Source organism: Streptopelia decaocto, assembly GCF_964273445.1.
Source record: "Streptopelia decaocto genome assembly, chromosome: 13".
In the NCBI taxonomy this organism is placed as follows: Eukaryota; Metazoa; Chordata; class Aves; order Columbiformes; family Columbidae; genus Streptopelia; species Streptopelia decaocto.
The window spans coordinates 16,740,026-16,748,267 of record NC_138668.1 but is presented as its reverse complement, the minus strand read 5'-3'; positions in this window follow the sequence as shown (position 1 = coordinate 16,748,267).

Genomic DNA, 8,242 nt, shown 5'->3' with positions numbered 1-8,242 from the left:
CATTTGATTTTCTACTCATTTTGCTCAAAGGTACTTCAGATTTCACCTCGCCTTTAACGAACCTCGCTAGACGGATGGCTCAGCAGGTCTCTGTGTCAGCGCCCAGCGGGGAGTCTGTCTGTTGGGAAGATGATCTGTCTGCTTCAGCCTCATGGGTTTGATCCAGTACAATTAGGGATGCTTAAGGAAAAGGTGGAGTCTTCAAGACCTGAAGCATTTTATAATAGGACATTAACAGGCTGTAGTACTACATCTTCAGTTTTAATCACCAAGAACTATCTTGCTGCCTGTTCCTTCGTGGAAGAGAATGGTGGCCTCCATCCATTCTTATCATATTTTTCTTTAAAAGTAAAATAAAGAAAAACACATAAAAGCACCTCACTGTACAATGCAGAAAAATAATGAAAAAGTAAAACTTCAGATTAAAAGTGGGACTGTAGATCACTAGTACAACTTAAAAAGGGAAACAAAGCATCACTTAGGGAGTGAATCCTGAACTTTAACCATCTTAACTCCCAACCTAATGTCCTGGCACACTTTTTTAGCTAGATGCTGGAGAGCAGATTTAGCACAACATGCTGCCATGAGCCTGAGCAATGGGCACAGGGCACATTCAAACTGCAAACGCCTGTTGCTGTGCTGGGTGTCTAAAAGGAGGGTCTGAAAAATACAAAAAGGTGTTCCTTGCACAAGAGCCCTCTAATCTGCAGCAATTTGGTCACTCTTACTTTCCCCTGGTAGGTCTCTAAGTATTGATGTATCCTCAGAGGAATTTTGCAGCTTAAGACGCTACTACCGCAAGCTGCCAACCTCAGCCTCTCCATTGAGGTTCCTCCCAACAGTGGCTGAACAGGAGATGCTGTGAGCTGGGAAAGGCGAGACGTGCGCACGCGTCCTGCTCCGTCAGCTCTCCATGGGCGTGCTGACCCATGATCAAACGACGCGGCTGGAATGCCAGGAACTCCTGCAGCAACATCCCTCTGCATCCGAAACATCAGCCTTAGCACAAAAGGGGTTGTAAAGCATTTCAGCTTTGGTACCACGAGATATTAAACCTATAAGCACTGTGTCTGAAATTAGCATGACAACATCTATACTAAAGATGGTACTTGCTTAAGTACTTTGCTGAATTAGGATTTAATACCTTACATATTGGTATTTCTAAAGCAATTAATGAAATAAAGCTAGAACATAGCAGCACAAACCCCCCTGGGAGACTGCATTAAGTGAAACAATCATGTCGTTGACACATGGTTTCTGTTTCTAATGAGGCATGCCAACTAAACAGAAAATAAACGGATCCAAGCCCTGGTACTTCCAGACATGAAATAATGAGTCTCAGGACAGAAAGCGCTATTCCCCTGCGAGCTGACGGTCCAATGGCTCACAACAGGCTCCAGTACTGCATGGCAGCTACGGCCACAGCAGACACATAGGTAACAGGCCTGACCTACTACGGAAGGCTTTGCATTTTGTTTAAGGGACACGTTAAATATATGTCCATATGTCTTCCCTCCTGGCTTCATAGCTCCTATTAAAGTGCCTGATGCTGTGGGGGTTCAGATGGCTGGAAGACAGGAGGTTTTTCTACATGCAACTACTAATGTCACCCTTTGTTGACTCAAATATGCACAGACCCAGGGCTCAGGGCTGGCTAAAGACATTCTGCAATGCGGCCAAAAACTGGGCAGGTGACGGTGACACTGGTGCAGAGAGATACAGCCCATGCTCGGTCCCCTCTGCAAGGGAACATCACACTTCCCAGCAGTTCCAGCAGTGGCTACGTTACCAATAGTTCCTAAAACATCCGCTTAATGTTTTTAATTACCCTGTAGACACAGCAGCAATAATTAATTCTGAAAGAAATAGCGCCTGAGGGTCTGTAAAGCTACACTAAGGTTCCACTGATCCTCAGTATGTGTGTTATCATACACGTCTATATCTGTAAACATAGTATGAAATATGTATATATTCAATAATATATCAATCTGCAATGCAAACTTAAAAAATGCAACACTGAAAGATAAATTAAAATATATCTACATTTACTCCCATCCCAAAAGAAGCAAAATGTAAACATATTATTAAAGGACAGATTAGCATGTCTAATTCGATGGAAATTAGAATATAGATAAAAATGTAAAACTGTAATTAAAAGAATGAAGAGAGAACATTAATAGGATGAACCATACACTCTAATCAAAGTGGTATGTAAATCTGTAGGCCTGTTTTCAAAATTACTAAACAAGGAAAAAAATACAGTCTGTTCCTGAGAAAAGATTGGTAATAAGCAGTTATAGTTATCACACAAAAACTGCTGATAGTTTCTAAAACTTGTTAGATATCTTTTATCGTTTACAGGTACATAGAGGAAGCAGAATTTTTTTGTTACAAAAACTGTTGAATATATAGGCAATTATGTTTTTCTAAGTTCTCTGGCTACAGATTCAAACTGTAGCCTTATATTACCCATTTTTCCCTTTTAGTCAAAGCATCTCAGAGTATTTGCATTTCTAACTACTAAAGAAAAGAGTTTTCGGTTTCAAGTTAGAAGCACAGACATTCTCCTGTTTCTTTGTGCAGTATATTTTGGCTGAATTTCAATCTGTTTACAGCATGTTGAAATATTTTCATGTTATAGAACAGTTTGGTCAAGAGCTGTCTAAATCAATCAAAGGTGAAATAAAAAAAACCCAAAGAAAAGGGTTTTTCTGTCCCTGACGCTGATGCAGAAGATGCACTTCCCGGAGAAGAACCATCAGCTGCAGTCCTGAAATAATGAAATCTTTTTATTTTGAGGAGAGATGTATATACCCATTACCATGGTAACGGTGTTTTGCATTTCACCAGTTCTAAGGCTGGACCGTCTCGGCTGCACCCGGCAGCCGCTGTCTGCACAGGGAGCCGCACGAGCGTCACTTGTGTTTGCAATCCTCTCACTTCAGTTTGGTTCCTCTGGTGATTGCTTGCTTTTAATCAAGGTTGCTTTTTTAATGAAAACACAGACATGTAGCCAAATGACTCCCACAGTAACTGACCTCCCTGCAGTACAACACAATTCCTGCTTTGTATCCGGTGAGTTTTCTTGCTGCTGAGCAAACAGATTCTGACCATTATCTGGTCAACTCCATTTAACTCCAGCTAAAAGAGCATACCACCCATACGGACGGGTTTAGCCACACCGATGTTTAGGATCTCAGTTTCAGAGTCTCTTTTGGGAACCGGTAGGAAATCTAAACCCATCAGAAGCGTGTGCATGCACACACAATCCACACACAGACCGGAGGGGCGTTGAACAAGCCGTGATTCCAACCACCGCAGCCAAACCGTTGTTCACTTGCCATGGTCACAAGGCAGCACCCATTTCATGTTTTGAAAACTGTTCACTTTACAGAGAAAAATGACTACTGTACAAAGTACAAATGCAGCATTGGGTTTCTTTTTAACCCATTGAAGGAGTATCTTCTGGTGAAGCTGATTTTTGTTATTTACTACTTTGTTCATAACAGATTTTTCTAGCAGTAAAAGTGTACACGTACTACTCACAAAGATATTTTAAAGATAAAATACAGCTAGACCTCATAATGTAGAGGTCATAATTAGACCTCATCAACTAGAATCAGGGTTTTTATTACTGTATGTGCACTGCTCTCCAAAGAGAAAGCGGTGATCTCACAGCTACAACTTCTTCCAACAGACTGGGGACATCACTGGATTTCCAAAGCCCAGACACCAAGAAATTGTTCTCAGGCATAAGCCACTAACAGTTAATTCCTCAAGAACTGGCTTAAGGTCGGACAGAAGCTCTCAGTGAAAGGAGCCCAACTGGCCCAGTTTCACGTCTGGATTGCCGGGGGCGCAGAGGTGCAGCCCCAGTGGCGTTGCTGAAGCTCCCCAGGTGCCACCTCAGCAGAGAAGCCCGTGGGATCAAAGCTCTGCCTTCAGGGCAAGAGCAACGAACCCATTTCATGGATGACTTGAATCAAACTTGGATGCAGAAGCGAATCATTAACTCATTGTCTCCCCGTGGCACCACTATTTGTAAAGCCACCTCAGATAGACCACAGGGTAATGCAGGCTGGAAGGGACCTCGAGAGGTTTAGTCCAGCTCCCTGCTCACTACTTCCTTCTGCTCCTCTTTCTGAACCATATATATATATATAAAACCCCATACAATCACAGTTCATTACTGTATGTTGCAAACAAACCCAGTTTGAGAAGGAGATTACACTCAAGGACACTGTTTTGCTCTGAGTTAAGGAAAAAGCAGCCCTGCTGCCTTATGGAAAACCCCCCATCTAATACAACATGCAAATTAACATGGAGCATAAAGCATTAGCTTTAAGGCCATATTGGCTTTTCTGTTAGCAGCAAAAGCAAGCATAAGAGTTAATATTAAAAAATTAAAATGAAATAAATATGCTCTTTAATGAACTAATATATGTGGGTAAGGTAACATCTGCTACTTTGTTTATAACAAATGTGTCAAACATTAGATATGCCAGCATTCATGCACATGTTCTCATGGAATTTGGAGAATTTGTTTTATTCACCCAGTAGAAAATAGAAGATTTTTTATGACATGGCAGAGTAATATCAGGTCTGAGAGTGCTAGCATGGAAAGGTACAATTTTCTTCTTAAACAAAGAGACAGCCCTTCTAAAAACTGATGTTAGTTACTATAGAAAAGCAGCCTTAAGTGATTTGTGAACAAGGAAAGAACATATTTTTTCAAGAAGTTCCAGCCTACTTTCTACGTGTAAACAAAATTCTAAGTCAGCAGCGGTTAGGTCAGGATTTACCCGGGAGATAGTGTGACTCTGCCGCTCCCGTTGTGTTTCTTTTCCCCTGCCAGACAATCCCAACTGCAAAATCGCAGCATTTCCCAAGCCAGCCCAGACCTGCTGCCACAGCGGCTGTGGGGACACCCCTGCTCCTTCGCCAGCCTTCTCTAACCCCGCACAGAAACTCTGGGGAGCAATGAATTGCAGTGGGTTTGGTAGTGCCCACCTTGGATGGTCAGCAAGAAGATTCTATGCCAAAGTCTAGTTTTTCGAGTGGTAAGTGAAAATCTAAGGCCCATAACAAGAAAAGTGCCCTTGAAAGGAATCGCAAATAGATCAAATGCCCAAGTTCTTTAACTACGGAAAATGTTCACAGACATTTATTTGCTGCAATGGATAAGAAATCTTGAAAGCTTGTTACATCCAGATTGAACATCTAACGAGAAACTAAACCAATTCCTCCATTTTGTCTCTGAAGTTCAACAGTTCACATGGACCAAAATGTGCTTTTAACTTGCCTTCAGCCCACAAACCGGAAAGCTGCTAAATAACAGAAACACAAAAGCCTAAGAGCCAATTAAAAAAAAGATTAGTTTAAAATAAATCATGCCTCGCAAGATTGCTAATGTGGAGTGATTGTTGTTGTTGCTGTTTAAGCTGTTTTCATACCAAATATTTCAGCTGGTTTATTCTGTTAAAACTTTCTAATTTTATTGTTTTTACAGTTTTTATCTCATTTTGGATGGACAGGAAACCAGAGTTCATTGGAATGATCTTTCATAGTATTATACTTACTTCTGAAACACTTTTCTATGAGGATTAATATTGCTATGGCTGTTACTGCCTCTAAAAGAATATCCAAGGTCAAGCTGTGGCAATAACATATGGTAATTAACCCATGACAAATAACTTTGATAAGCAGAAAAACCCAGTGAAAACTGCATTTAAAGAAGCACCTCTATTGTGCAGGAAAATAGGGAGCTTCATATCACAGGATTTTACTTCAGAATTAGAATAGTAGAACTGTCAAAGTTGTTTGGGCACTAAAGTGCTGAGCATAATAAGGACAGATGGCTGGGTGTGAGAAAGGGGTTGCGAATAATATAAATGTTCTTTATAGTATCTCATAGGCAACCCCCAGCTCTTCTTGAAGCTCGTGCTTCAATTGTACATAGGGACTGAAAACTGGGTGCGAACAGAAACTTCAGGCTTGCCTGCTCAACAGGTGTAGGAAGGTCTCGACAACCTGCAACGATCTGTTGCACGCTCATCTTGTGGTACAAAAGGAGTTCCACTTGCACGTGGAGATCTCTTTGCATCAATGGAAGATACCTTGCACCGTTAGGAAGAAGAAAAGCAGAGGAACAAGCCGCGACTGTCAAGATCTCTACGTGAGTAACCAGCAGCTCTTTGGTGGCAGGAGGACGAGGAGGCCACAGGCATAAAAAATACTATGTGAGAAGTTTCTCACACCGGCCCTGAATATTATCTGGGATATGTGATTGTTACTCATCAACCATATTGTCTCTTCTCGGCAGCCCGACCCTCACTGCTTTGCTAAGAGTCTTTTCAAATTAATATTAAAAAATGCCTACAAGCTCCCAGTTACTGCTATTAAGCTACACGTCAGCTCAGTTTCTTCAGGGAACTTGTAATCAATAGCGTTTTCAGAACATGGAATAGAATGGTTTTGGACAAAATATAGATATGAAAATACTACTCAAATTATTCCAAATCTACGGACATTACCAACATACATGCCTTCACACCTGCACATACACCTTCAGGTATGGAAACTACTTTAATCTGAAAGTACGCTTTCTTGATTGTTTAATTAAATATCTGTAATTTTTCAAGCTCTGTTGTGACACCAGAAAGTATTAATAATAATTCAGAGAAGAAATTATTTTCATTTTACATACTGTGTACATTAATTTGTGTTATTGATTACTATTATATGCTACAGTGTAAGTTGTTTATAGCCTTATGTACAAGTACATTCATATTTTAAGGGCTTTTCATCACTTGCTGTTTCTGAATATTTTGAGATATGAACAAATCTTTCACTTTAAATATCTGGACTAGATGAGTCTCGGAATTTCTGCTGGTTTTTGTTTGTGCTCCCAGAAAATTCCCATAGAATCCTCAGGAACCATCACTGACTTCACATTGTTTGAATGTAAATACGTTTTTCCTAGACAAACAGAGCATGATTTCTGAATGCTTTCACATATTCTTCAAGTCTAGCTATTCTTCCCTTCCCTTTGTAATAATTGAATTTACGGATAAGAATACAACATACATTTTTCTAGTTAAAATGCTTTTCTCTTATCAGTCACATACGAAGTCCTGGCCCCACTGATACAGATGGTAAAGCTCCCACTGATCTATTTTGTGTGGGCTTCTATAGTCTATACGTAATTAACTCAGTCTTAGTTATTAATAGCCACATCTCTTTAATAGTCCAAACAGTTCTGCTAATCTCCAAACATCTAATGATAATTCAAACAGCATGAATTAAAAAAAAAAGTATGCTGACTATAAGAGAAAAGCTGTGGTAGTAATAATTCATCGTACATCTTATTAAGTTATTATATTTATGCTGCTGCCCATTGTAATTTAACATCAAGCTACACCCAAATAAGCTAGTCCAGAAAGTTTGTTACAACATGAGGAGTTGTAAACAGTACTTTCCTTGGACGAAAAACAAATTTAAACAAAAATAGCATTGGATTTGTGCTTTTCATGTTAAAATAATCCAGGCTAAGGAAAAGGCAATATAACTACAACTGCAGTCAGCCCTTTCCTCTCCGTGCTGCCAAAGGCAGAGATGCTCCAAAATGCTCACGTCTCTGCTGCTGAAGTAAATCAGAACCGCTTGGCATGACCATCGCTGCCTTCTACGGCCGCTGTACAGGAGGTAAGGGCATGACGCTCAATTTCCCAAATATCAGAGCAATTGGATGAGTCTTCTGAGATGCAGGTGGAATGGCTGCCCAGCTGGCATTTTCCCTCTACTTCTGCACAACAAAATGGAAATGCATTTCTAAAATCTTGTTCGGGACTGTAGATCACATACAGATGGAACCCAGTTCACAAACTCAGGATAAACACAAAATGTGTCTCGTATCCTACACGCAAACAGTGCACTAACACTGAGGAAAGCTATCAGCAAGTTACTCCAAAGTTTAAATGAAATTGTTTAAAATGAGATATTTAAAACTTCAAATGAAATTGTGCTGCTGTGGATCAAATATAAGCTGTATTTTGAAAGTACTAGGTCAGAATGAATTGAAAGATAATTGCATACAATAAAAATGAGACAAGAAGCAGCATTTTTATGGTTATAGATTTAGAAATTATCCACTAATTCTCCCATACCCGAAAACAGCATGTATCAATGGGAAAATTGTAGGAGGGATAGACAACAGCTTCAAAACAATTATCTAACTATAGAT